This window comes from Rhea americana, unplaced genomic scaffold, assembly GCF_003343005.1.
Source record: "Rhea americana isolate MKP2758 unplaced genomic scaffold, rheAme1 scaffold_12, whole genome shotgun sequence".
Lineage (NCBI taxonomy): Eukaryota > Metazoa > Chordata > Aves > Rheiformes > Rheidae > Rhea > Rhea americana.
The window spans coordinates 9,039,866-9,050,583 of record NW_028185261.1 but is presented as its reverse complement, the minus strand read 5'-3'; the positions used below and the strand labels follow the sequence as shown (position 1 = coordinate 9,050,583).

Sequence of the window (10,718 nt, the reverse complement as noted above, 5' to 3'; positions counted from 1 at the left end):
CCCGCCCGCGCCCCCGCGGCTCCCCCGGCAGCGGCTCCCCGCCGCGGCTGCCCGCAGGCACGGTAGCGGCGCGGCGGGGGAGTTTGCCCACCCTCCCTCACAGGGCTCCCGCGGAGCGGCTCAGCGGTGGAAAATAAGCTGCTGGAAAGCGCTGGTTGCCCTCCGTGCAGCTGTAAGGTTAGGGTAAGTTACACTGGGGGGCAGGATTTGTCCTTCTTACTTGGCTGCGGCAGGCTTTCCAGGCTGATGCTTTGTGATCCGGGAAACAACGTGCACTGTGCCTAAGAGCAGGGTAGCTGTAGCTGGGTTTAAATGTAAATGTCGGATATAAACGTAAAGTTTCATAGTAAGCGGGAGCCTAAAATTAAATTGCTATTATGTGCCTAAGAGGAATTTTGCTTCACTAGTTTTCAGTGGTAGCAATGTGAATAATCCGTGCTTTATATTGGAAGTACTCCAAATGCTGTCTGGACTTAGGATCTCATGGAAGAAACAATCCTGGTACTGTTCATCATTAAGCTATACTTGCTGTTTTGCAGAACATGCATTTTGAATTGTATGATCTCAAGTATATAAATGTATACAGGCATACATGTGTGTATTTAAACAGGGCATTTCAGACTGGAGATTGTTCAGAAATGAATACTGTGTTTTTGATTTTTAAATCAAAAATTGATTGATTTATTTTAAATATGTGTATTTAACAGAGGCCACCCTTAAAGGGGAAGAGTTGAAGCAGTTTGCTCATTTGTGCTTATTTCTCTGCTGCCTAATACTCTTTAACTGCATAGAAGAAAAGAGTGGTTCCRTATGTCAACACCTACATACTTTCAGTGCTGTTTTCTTAGGTAATGCTATTAAGATAGTCAAGAAAGACAAAGGAAGACCAATAATTACTACATACTGAAGAAAGACTATCAAGATAGTTTAAGAATTATAAAATAGTTGATTTAAGAGGTAGAACTTTATTTGCATCTCCTAAGCACGAGGGAAGCATTCACTTGTCCTCATTAGAATTTGCTGCCTGGATGTTTCTGAAAAAAAAATTTGGCTGTTTTCATTACTCAATTAAGAATGCGGATTTGATTTGAAAAATAAGCTGTCATGGACTGTTAACTTCTGTGTTGCTTTACAGATTTACTAAAAAGACAGGAAAATTTGTGGGCTGCCTGTAAATTTGAGGTTCTCAAAAGTAGATTTAAATAGTGAACCTGAATTAAATACTGCAATGTAACTACAATTTGAGACCCAGATATCATTTAGATAATGTCAAATAATTAGTTTGAGTTCTTCCTTCACTCTCTGTACAATGTGTACTTTTATAGTGCTGAAAGCAGGCTTGTGATGTTGCATATCTTGCCATCTGAACTGCGATATGTATCACAGCAGGTCTGTGTTTAGATGGAAGAACAGTTAGTCAAGGAGACAATTTAAACCTAAACTTAGAATCACCTTGTTTCTGCTAGTCCTGATTTGGCTATTAGTGTTAAAGGAGCTAGCCTAATTTATTTAGTTTTGTTTGCCCATGCCAAAGGTTATTTTCCTGGGTTATTTTTGGTCATTTGATTAAAGTCATTTTTCATTCTGCAGTACATATGTTTATAAATATATAATTATACAGAGGAGAAAATCAGTATATTTTTATATTACTTTTATATTCTACAGGTTGCTTTTGAATGTTGACTCTGGAAATGTGTGCTATTAGCCTGAGAGTAGGTGACATACCTCTGAAGAGGTCTGTTTATTAACAGTTGTTGGAGTCTACATTTGTTACATTTCAATTTTAAATCCACTGCAAAACTCCASTATGAGAGTAGGATCAGACCATTTTGTGTGAAGTTAGTTCACAGAACATAGTACAATTGTATTTTTTAATATAGAGCACTTTATTAAAGCAGGCTGAGCAAAAGTGACTGGACCTGCTTTCACTGATCAAAGCAGATTGTTTTTGACTTGAATAGGGGAAAGGTCAAGTCTTATTATTACTCATTAGTAATTTATTTTGTCAGAGCTCTGTTTCATTTGAGAGCAACAGAAATGCCTYATGCACATCATTAATTAGAGGTTTGCAATTATTTCAATTGGTAAAGCTATCTGAGATCTGGAAAGGACAAGAGAAAARTATCTGTGGAGTTGATAATTTGTTGTTATTTCCTTCTGTGTATAAAAGCAGCTACATTTTTCTTTCAAAACTCATGTTGTGGATGGCTGGTGCTGTACTTGCTACATCTTGGAACAAGTTTTTGCAGATGTATTATAGTTCCCTGTTTTTCCAGTAGGAGCATAAAAAAAAAAAACAAAAGTAGATGCTGTAATATGTTAAAGTTTTATCTACTAGCTAACTATTTATCAGATTTTCTAACTCCTTCACTGTAGCTGACTACTAGGCTGTTAGAGCAATATGATTTTAACCTCCCTTGCTATAAAAGGTGCCTGACTTGGTTAGTCTTCACAGTAATAAGAAGTACGGTTCAGGAGGAGCTGTGATTTTGACTTCACACATCTTTGCTTTCGAAGTTTTTGATATTTCTAGGGGATAAAATCTGTCATTCTAGAGGTTAGAAGTTGACTTTGTTTATATATATTTGTGTGTACATGTTTACAGGTGCTATTAAAAAGATAGAACTTGGAAATTTTGTTCCATACGTATTTACCTAACATTAACAGTGTTGCCTCTTACTGTTCTTTTGTTAATAGTTTGATGAATCAACTAACCAAGTCAAGAAAAGAATCCAGACACATCTGAAATTATACTTTTTTTCCTCTCAGAAATCCACTTTTTTGACGATTTCCCTGCCTTGATCTGTAGTCTCAGAAGAAAGGAAAAAGTAGATCAGAACATTAAGTGTATGCTGGATTACTTCAGCATTTGGATCTGATGATGATGAGTGCTCTAGGAAGAAGCTTTGCTTTAAGGCATAATCTCATAACTGTGAGATTAGTGAATCTATGTGCTGAGGCCATCATAGTTATGGATGAGGCACTAAAATACCTTAACAGCCTTTTCTCTTTTTCTTTCCTTCTCATTTATCTCTTTCTTTAAACAAAAAMTACATTTTAGAAAACTATAACAATTAAGCACAAAGATAGTGTCACTCAGTAATTTGGAAGATGGTATGAAGTTAGCTTTGCAGTGGTAAGTGGGAACATTTCCTCATATTATGCGTCTATTTTGCCTTAAAGGCATGTAAGCAGTTAAGGATCCCTCATGCGCTATAGAACACCTTCAGCTCTAAGAGGAAAACTTGTTTAATACCAGATTTTGTCTCCCCAGAGCCTTTTTAGTTCTGTTGTAGGCAAGACAGATTAAAGCTGGATTAAAACTGGTCTTGCTAGTAGTAGGATGTCATAATTTTGATTGGTTTAAAAAGATAAAGAAGCATCTGTTATCCTGGGCCAAGTACAATTTTTCATCTCTCACTTACGGACCCTGATCCTATAGATGTTCTCTTTCTGAGCTAAGCCTTGCTGCTAGGAAACAGCAGCCTTTCCCTTTTTCCCAAACAGGTCCTTTATGATCCAGTCTCATCTGGACAGGCATGTGAGTATATGAAAACAGTGTTTGCTCCAGCCATTGGTGTGCTTGTTTGACCCAGAAGAGTTTAGCACTCCAGTGCTTTATAGCCCTTTCTCAAGAGAGTAGCTGAATGAATCCTCCAAAAGAACTGCTTGCTAAACATGTTTCTGGCATGATCCAACAATCTTCCATTTCTGTTTGTGTCAAGTAACCTGATATTACTACTTTTTTTACACTTGGCTCGTGTTTTCAAGTTTGTCATTTTTCATCTTGGTACTGTAGTTGCAGTGTACTTTGTTCCCTGCACTTTGTAAGCAACAATTTGAGTTCAAATCTGATGACATGGCTCCTTGAATGAGCAAGCTAGGCTTCTAATGCCTTTGTTGTCCTCTGACATTGGGGATTTCTCAAAGGGGAAGTTGATACTCCTCGTCTGATGGAATGGCTCATATGATCAGGGATAGCTTGATTATAAGTAGGAGCAGCCCTCCAGCTGCTCTGATTTAAACTGAACCAGCATCGTGGTTTATGGTAAGCCAGATCAAAATATTCTAAACATTAAACATATGGAAATTCATCGCTTTTGTATGACAGTTTGCTTTTCTAATGATAATTAAGCCTCAAAAGTAACCCCAACTGACTTCCAGTTAATATGACACTGTATAATTCCTAATGGGTCAGAGTGACATAGTACAATGAATATATTGTTTTTTTTACTAACTCCATAAATTCATTCAGATGACAATACACACAAGCCTTGCAGATGTTGCTCATTTGTGTTGTATACATACAAATTTGATTGTCATAGTCCCTAAGACATCTRGTACTGCTGCTTTTTTAGGACAACAAGGAGGCTAGAGTGGGTGAAAATTTAGAAGAGAATACAAACTTGCTGCATTTCCAGCAGCCCAAAACCCCTCCTGGCAGGTCAGGTGAGGCAGGATTGTTATTTCCATCAAAAGCTGTTTGTAGGTTGTGATATCTGTAAATGTCATGTTTAGCTTTCTGTGTGTGGGTCATGATCTATTATTCAGGTATAATTCATTGTGTAGAAGTRGAGGCAGATAGATATGCACTTTCTTTTTTTATAAGGCAGCCTGTAATGTCTTACTTGCTTGAGCAGTATTTGATACATACTTCATTTGAATGGGACATTGATACTGATAACTTCCTTATGAAAAGATACAGTCAATATAAGGAAAATAATAACTAAGTAGCTGTATCTTTTAAAATTTTAAATCAGTTTCTTTCTAAAATAATAACATTAAATAGCTTTAAAAGCAAATTTATATCTCATTGATTGTGCTTTCCACTTCTCTGTGTTTCTTTTGGTTTAGTCATCTTCCAGCTGTCATTTATATTTTTCTTTATGTAACCTGTTTTTGTTTCCTAGGGCTGTAGTGTTTGGGTTTCAATYACTAGTTCAAGTATATATCTCGGAGCAAAACTGTTTTTTCCCTGCAGAGTCATTATCTCCCTTGGCATGGATGGATCTCAGTCTTATCTGCTCTGATCCACGTGGTGTGCATTCACTCACCTTGATTGTGCTTGTGTTGACTGGTATGCATCTCTTTCTTGGAGGAAAAATGTAGGTATGTGTTCAAATGTAAGCTGAGAATGTTCTTTTAAGAGAATGTAGAGTGGAGAAAATATGTACTATTTAAATGTCCTTCTTAAAGGACCATTTATGGAAACACATTAGTTCTAGTCTCAAAATTTGGAGTTAAATGGGAAGTATGCATTGAGCTCCTATGGAGAATACCATTAAAACTCATTTTTAAAATATCAAAGTGACTGAAATATGACAGCTAAACCACAATTCAGCTGAGGAAAAGGTTTCTCTGAAAAGTTGCTACTAGATATCAAGAGCTTATTACTCAGGCAGAACTGACATTAGTGGAGTTTTGTCTGAGTACAGGTTCCAATTCCTATTAGAAACTTCCATTCAGATCTTGTTTGAATTTCTGTAACTGCAGAGTTTGATTGAACTGCCTGTGGCCATATCTGTTGCTCCTATCTCTGCTCCTGTCAACTGATTAATAGGCATTTGCAAAGAATCCTCAGAAAAGGAAGAGCTTTCAGTATACAGCCCCTTTCTGTAGTTTAGTTTCTAGTTAGTCCATAGAAAGTATTTACTAAATTAATATCTGGGGAAATCTATTCCTTTGATTCCTTCTCTCTTGTCAACAGAGTGGAGAGGAARGGGATGGCCAAGCTAACTGGTCCTTACTTAACCATATTTCTTTGTTTCCTAAGAGTTATCAAAAAATTACACATTAACAGTGGTTTGACACTTCAGTAGCATTTGGTGTTTCTGTGCCTGTCTCAAGGTCACTTGGAGTTTTGACAAGAAAATTAAAATTACAGCAAAAAAACTGTAGCTTTCATAAGTGATATAATATCATGTAAGAGTATGCTTAAACTATAATTTACACCTTACAGATAGCCAAAGATGTCTGATATATATCAACGGTTCATTAGAGGGGTTAATTTAACATCTTCATCCTTTTGTGATCTCAGACACCTTCACTTGTGAGGCATTTACAGATTTTAAGGGTGAGGGGGAGAGCAGGGGTGGGCATCCAGGGCAAGGGAAGGGGGAAACATATGGGTCTATGATCGCATGAAAAGTAGAATCTCTAAAGATTTGCTCAAAGATGAGCGGAGTTTCTGACAATCAGATGGGCTAACATCTTCAGGAGAAGCCTTTTCACTACATGGTGTAGAATTATAGAATCTTCTGTAAAGACCATCTGGCATCCATTGACTTCTTACAGGGATGATTCCCTTCTAGTTTTTCTAAAGTAGTCAAATAGTGACAGAGGTGGAAGAATTGGAATATTTAGCATAGCCAGCTGTCTTCTTAGAGACAATTTTTGTAATACAGATGCACCTGTAATGCAAAACTCTCTTTTTTTCTATGTAGTTTGTAATTTTTAAACTTTAATACTAGCAAGCAACAGTGAAACCTCATGTAACTAAATGTTATTGATGTCACATAACCAAATTATTTCTTAAGATAACTGTCTGTGCAATTGCTAAGACTATCTAAGAGCAGTATAGAAGCATGGCATCTAGTAAGCTGTGTTATATAATGTTTWTTGTATAATAGGTACAGTAAATATCGATTTGTATGTCAGCTACTAATCCAAGTTGCCTTTTAAGCAGGGAAGAACAGAATGCTAAGATTTCCCAAACTACTTTGTATTAGTGAAGTATCTTTCAGGTTCGCTAACCTAAACCACATTTTGATACTACAAATGGTGTGCTTTAATGTTTAATTCTAGATGATGAAAAGCCTTCTGTGCACACATAGGTCACCCTAGGATGGTTAAAGCAATATATCTAAGCTACTTGCAATTTTTCTTAGTATGGGTGCAGTAAAAGCTTCCTTTAAATGGTATTTCTCTGTCTTAGTTTCTCTTGCAGGGAGGCGAGAARTAACCTATATTACTATAAAAAAAATCTAGCTGTTGTTACACTGGTGCAAAACCAGAGATTACACACCAGTGGGAGTACATAAAAATGCATAAAAATTTTAGATTCCTGAGGCTGTTCTAGTATTTTCTGCATGCAGTAGTATTTGTCTATCATTTGTACCAAAGTCTTTGCTCTATTTTAATTGCAATGGTATGACTCAAAGGAAGAAGTAGCTTTTTGATTTATTAAATGTGGTTTGATCACATCTACTCATTTCCCATTTGCCGTCCTGTGAGACARACTTAATGTTTTTATTTCTGCAGGCCAAAAGAGAAAAAGGAGGCTTGATAGAAATTTATCTAAAATTCTTACTTTGGAGTTAGGGTCTTTTCACAGCCTTTTTTCTTCTGTTGAAGAGTGAACTCAGCTAGCAGTATGCTCCCCTAACTTATCTACTAGGAGGAAACTTACTCAGCTGAGGGACTGGAGGGTTTCATCTTCTTGGGAGTTCRCTGTCAGGGCTGTGGCTTTCATGGGCGTTGCTGTAGCAGGCTAGACCAGTGAGTCATCAAGACCAGAATCCTTGTTGCAACTGGTGAGACCAGTTGCTTCAGTGGAAAACAAAAAGTTCTAGGTGATGATACGGTTAATGAAAAGATTCACAATTGAATATAAAGGTCRTGAATGGCAATGTGCCCATTGAGAAGCCTTTCCATAATTGTCCATTAGATTTTCTTGGACTTCTTTCTRCTAGCATTTGTCCAAACCACACTGCTGAACAAGATGATCGGGTCCAATTGGGTATATTTTTTCCTCTTATGGGCAGTACRCTGGAAAGGAGTCTCTGAGAAAAAGAATGGCAAGTGGTTACACCAAAATTGGGAAGGTGCTTTCTGTCTATTAAAGCAATAATTGAGTAGAGTAGTTGATACTGATCTGCCAACTCTTCCCACATACCTAGTATCAGAAAATGGAGAGAACTGATAAGAGAAYAGCATGAAATTATTAACAGTTCCAAAGCCAAACTCCCCCTAGGAATACTACACTCATTGTACTAAATTAACTTTGCAGTGATTGTGTTGACATGATTATGATGAATTGAACTGCAAATGGAGTCCTGGGAGCCCTGGTGGACAAGCTGAATAAGAGCCAGCAATGCAACCTTGCAGCAAAAAGAGCTGACAGAATTCTGGGCTGCATTAGGAAAAGYGTTGACAGCAGGTCGAGGTGATTATTCCCTTCCACTCAGCATTGGTGAGGCCACATCTGGATTGCTGAGTCCAGTGCTGGGCTCCACGGTACAAGGCGGATGTGGGTATTCTAGAGCAAGTCTGRCAAAGGACCAAAAAGATGATCAAGGGCTTGGATCATCTGACACAGAAGAAAAATCTGGGAGAGCTGATATTGTTCAACTCTGAGAAGAGGAGGCTCAGAGGAATCTTAMCAGTATACATAAATACCTGAGGGGAGGAGTAAACAAGTTGGAACTAGAGTCATTTTAGTGGTGCCCAGTGAAAGGACAAGAGGCAATTGACAAATGAGACTCAGGAAATTCTGTTTAAACATAGGAAAAAGCTTTTTTACTGCAGTGATGGTCAAACCCTGGAACAGGTTGCCCAGAGAAGTTCTGGAATCTCTGTCCTTGAAGGTATTCACTAACCAACTGGACATGGTCCTGAGCAACCTGCTGTAGTTGACCATGGTGCGAGCAGAGGGTAAGACTTGGTGATCTGCAGAGGTCCCTTCCAACCTCAATGATTTTGTGAAATAATAAAACTTGCTAAATGAAATGCTTTCCAAATGCAAGGCTCAAAGAGGCTCCTGGGATTCTATAGCTATAGTATGAAGTAGGTAATTTTTAGTAGAAACCTAAATGGGTGAGAATTAGATTTAAATTCTGTTTGTTAACATTCAGGAGAGAATTAGGGTACAGCATATGCATTGCCTTGAATGGACATCCAGATTTTCCGTGTGCCATAGAACAAATCTTTTGAGTGCTTTTATTGTAGTCTAGCATGTGAACAAAGGGATGTAAATGAGGAAATACACTTGGACCATCTCTTCCTAAGACAGAAATTAACTTGTGGGTACGCAAAATGGAATCTTGGTTGCTGTGGTATAAACACAGTCTGTTCCCTTCTACGATCAATACTTTGAGACTCTTACACCACTAAATCTGATCATAGCATATTCTTATAATTCTTAGCATTGTTCTAGGTTTGTTTTCCGTGAGATGATTCTCTTCCACGTTGCAATGTCTTGAGGATAATTACATTCTTAGAAAAAAATTCACAAAGGGATGCCTAGAAGACAGAATAAAGAGTAAGACAGAGGGTGATTACATGTCTTACTGAAGAAGCTTTTATTCCCTTCATGTCCAAGATAATAAGATTAAATCAATCTTAGAAAAAAATCCAGAGAAAATAGTCTTTATTAGTTCCATGCTCACTAACTGTGTGTGGGTGTTTATATATACATATACTACATATATACACATACCTAGATGTGTGTATATACACATGTGTACATAATGTACATATGTGGATAATAAACACACACATGTATGTATATGTGTATATATACATGTACATATATGTTTGTATACATGTGTACATATAAGTATATATACACATGCATGTAAATGTATACATCCCATGCAATAAAAATAATACATGTACCACAATAGCATCATGTCAGTCTGTAATATTTTATTTTAAAAATCATTAACAGCATCTATGAAATATTGATTGATCTAGGAGATGAAGTATTAAAAAATGTCATTTGCTTGAGTGGTAATGAAACAGTGTGATATTTGACACAAGAAACATACTCTATATACTACTAGAATAAATTTTTTTTTTTGCTGCTAACCTAGAATTGTTATTTTCTAGTGCATTTATAGGAAATATATCAAATACTTGTTTTTCTTCCAGTTTGGAATGAAATGAAAATTTAAAAATGTCAAAATTTCTTCAGAACAGATGTCTTGATTTTCAGCCAGGTTTAGAAAAGTCATCTGTATGTTGATAAACGGGTCTGGTTGCAAGACAATGATGTAGAAATAAAAATGAAATCTCTATAGCATTGCCAGCCTCCAGAAGCATTGACTTCTTGACTAGATCTTAATTTCAGAGTTGTAGGCTTTATATCAGTAGGTTTTGTGTGCAGAAAACAAAATAAATATCTCTTAATAGGTTGATTTTCCTGAAAATAAGCTGATGGGTTACTAGAATCATGGTGAGAGCTCAAACCTCTAACCTGGCATTTATCTTCAGCTGTCAAGATGAAAAGTGCACTAGTAGAAATAGAAGAACATCATCTTGCTTACTCTTTCACTGATAGTTGACTTCCAGGTTTAAAGAAAAAGTAGCATTTCATATCCATCACCATAGCATCAGTTGTATTTTGCCTTATCTCTTAACTGGAATAACTTGGGCATAACACCAGAGAGTTTTACAGCTTTAAATTCAAGTAACAAATATCTTGCTCAACTAAGGTGGCTTAAGGCATAGAAAATTGAGAAGTTGTGTGTTAGTATCTCCATTTACAGTTATTTTTAAGTACATTATAGTTAAACCTCTTCCTTTTTGGAATGTTCTAGTGATTTTGTGTTGTTATGCTTTCAGTTATACTTTGAAAAATGATAACCATTGCATCTTTCAAACACCTGATCTGTATGACTATACAGCTAGAACTCAAGATTCCTATTGTTTCATATCTCCTGTGGAAGCTGTGCATTAAAAGTTCGATAAGAGTTTCTTACTTCTAGACACCTGACATT

At 36.8% G+C, this 10,718-nt stretch overlaps 1 protein-coding gene across 2 annotated transcripts in view; it reads left to right on the top strand.

Annotated features, from left to right (window-relative positions):
• The window catches only part of CERS6 (ceramide synthase 6), a 131,660-nt gene that overhangs the window by 746 nt on the left and 120,196 nt on the right, over positions 1–10,718 (top strand). The gene's annotated exons all lie outside the window — the stretch shown is intronic.